The 1784-nt window shown below is 36.3% G+C and overlaps 1 protein-coding gene across 1 annotated transcript in view; it reads right to left on the reverse strand.

Annotated features, from left to right (window-relative positions):
- LYPLA1 (lysophospholipase I) overlaps window positions 1-1580 on the reverse strand; it is a 33100-nt gene extending 31520 nt beyond the window's left edge. Inside the window, exon 1 of the mRNA XM_008572057.1 lies at window positions 1554-1580. The gene's annotated coding sequence lies outside the window, so the exon portion shown is untranslated. The remainder of the gene's footprint in view (window positions 1-1553) is intronic.
- Between the last annotated feature and the right edge of the window lie 204 nt (window positions 1581-1784).

The following is a 1784-nucleotide window of genomic DNA, read 5'->3' on the forward strand; positions in this document are numbered from 1 at the left end:
ATTTTCATTCTCAAACATATTTGCATTTTTCACTTTTTTACAATACAAATGGAACATTTTCAAAATCTTAACAAAAGCTATTTTTATTTTGAAAGGAAAACTGTGATGGCATGTAATACATTATGGTCTATAACATATTTTTTTGAATATTAGTTTCTGGATTTATTACACATCATGAATAAGAACACTTTGGTGGTCAGATGCATTCTCCAAAAGTATTTTAAACTATTAAATTGCCACTTGTCAGATTGACTGGTTCTGAGTTTCATCATGTATTCATGGAATCAGTCTAGAGTCAGTTTTTCTTCAGTGCTATCTCACAAAGTATTTTCAAACTGGAAGCCTTTAACTTTTTTTATAAACTTAACTCTTAGTCAAGATACCATGGACGCTCTTGGTGTTCTTAATCTGATCTTGATTTTCTTCATCATTTTCACTCTTAATTTCAGTCTGTGGAATCTGGCTAAATTGGAGTCCACAGAGAAATCTGCCTACCCTGAAGCTTGTTTTTTGCTTGTACTGGTCCTTCAAGCCTAAAAATTCCTGTTATCAGCAAGGTTACAGGGTAGCAACCTTCTCCCCGGCTAGCAGCACCAAGAAAGTATTGGTTATGAAACAGGTTCTGCTATTTGAGTTCCACTGAACAGTATAAGTCTGCCATTTTCATAAGACGACCTGATTGCCAGAAAGGATCCTGCAACCTTTCTCTACCTCCAGACAAGCTATGCACCTTGACGCTGTAGGTAAGAAGAAGAAGAATCACTTTTAAAATCCAATCTAGAGAGTGCTGTGTTGTATAACACCAAGGTCACTGATCCCCCTACCGGCCAGCCGCCAAAAAGAATCCAAACAATACAAAACCTAATCTAGACCAATGCCTCATTTAAAAGGAAATTTAGTAGCTTGGGCTACTTTACCAAAATTTATCTTCAGTTTTCCTCCAATTCTGCAATTTAACAACATTCATACTTTACCTAAGTTTCACACAGATAACCACGGATTTAAATACAAAAGCAAAAACCTCTCAATATGGAAAAAGCCTGAGTAAAAGATAAATGATATATCTAAAGTTAGTACAACAAAATTTATTCGATAAACATCCAAATAAATCTTTGAGTTGCCTCCCTTGCCCTTCAACTGATTTTCTTTTTTAGGGGAACATCTATCTAATCCGCCATTCAGAAAGATGTACGCCTTACGTTGCTACTACTTAACGAGTTCTCCTCAACCTTCTCTGAAATTTTAACTCCCCTGGAAAGCTCTCAATTGCACACTATCTCTACAAACATTCCACTGACCTCTGGTATCCAATACCCAAAGCAGCTAGGAAGGAGTTTGCAATTTTAATATGTTCCAGAAATAGGAGCTGAAAAATGATAAATTCAAGATGATAAAGGGGTTTTGAAAAGATTGCATCTTATTACTGGACTGTAGGAAATATTACTAGCAATCCTTTTTGATACAATTCCAGCGTTCTTAAACATTAAACCTTTGACCTGGTAAGCACAGCGGCATGACCCCATTTCAGCACCGTTACTAATCATGGTACCTACCCGGTATCTCCCAATCCATGAAGGAAAATCACCTAGAAGAAAAGAGGAAAGATTAACAAGCAATGCCTAAATAAGCGCACACAGAATTGTTACACTAGTTTCGGTTAAGGTGGAAAACGGAATGACGGTTCTTAAAACCTATAACAGAATTACAAAACAAGTACCTTCGGCAAGTTAATCTCTGTAGGCCTTTTTTAAATGGCAAAAATACGAAATCAGCTTCTTTCCCTT

The sequence above is a fragment of the Galeopterus variegatus genome, unplaced genomic scaffold (assembly GCF_000696425.1).
Source record: "Galeopterus variegatus unplaced genomic scaffold, G_variegatus-3.0.2 Scaffold750, whole genome shotgun sequence".
NCBI lineage: Eukaryota > Metazoa > Chordata > Mammalia > Dermoptera > Cynocephalidae > Galeopterus > Galeopterus variegatus.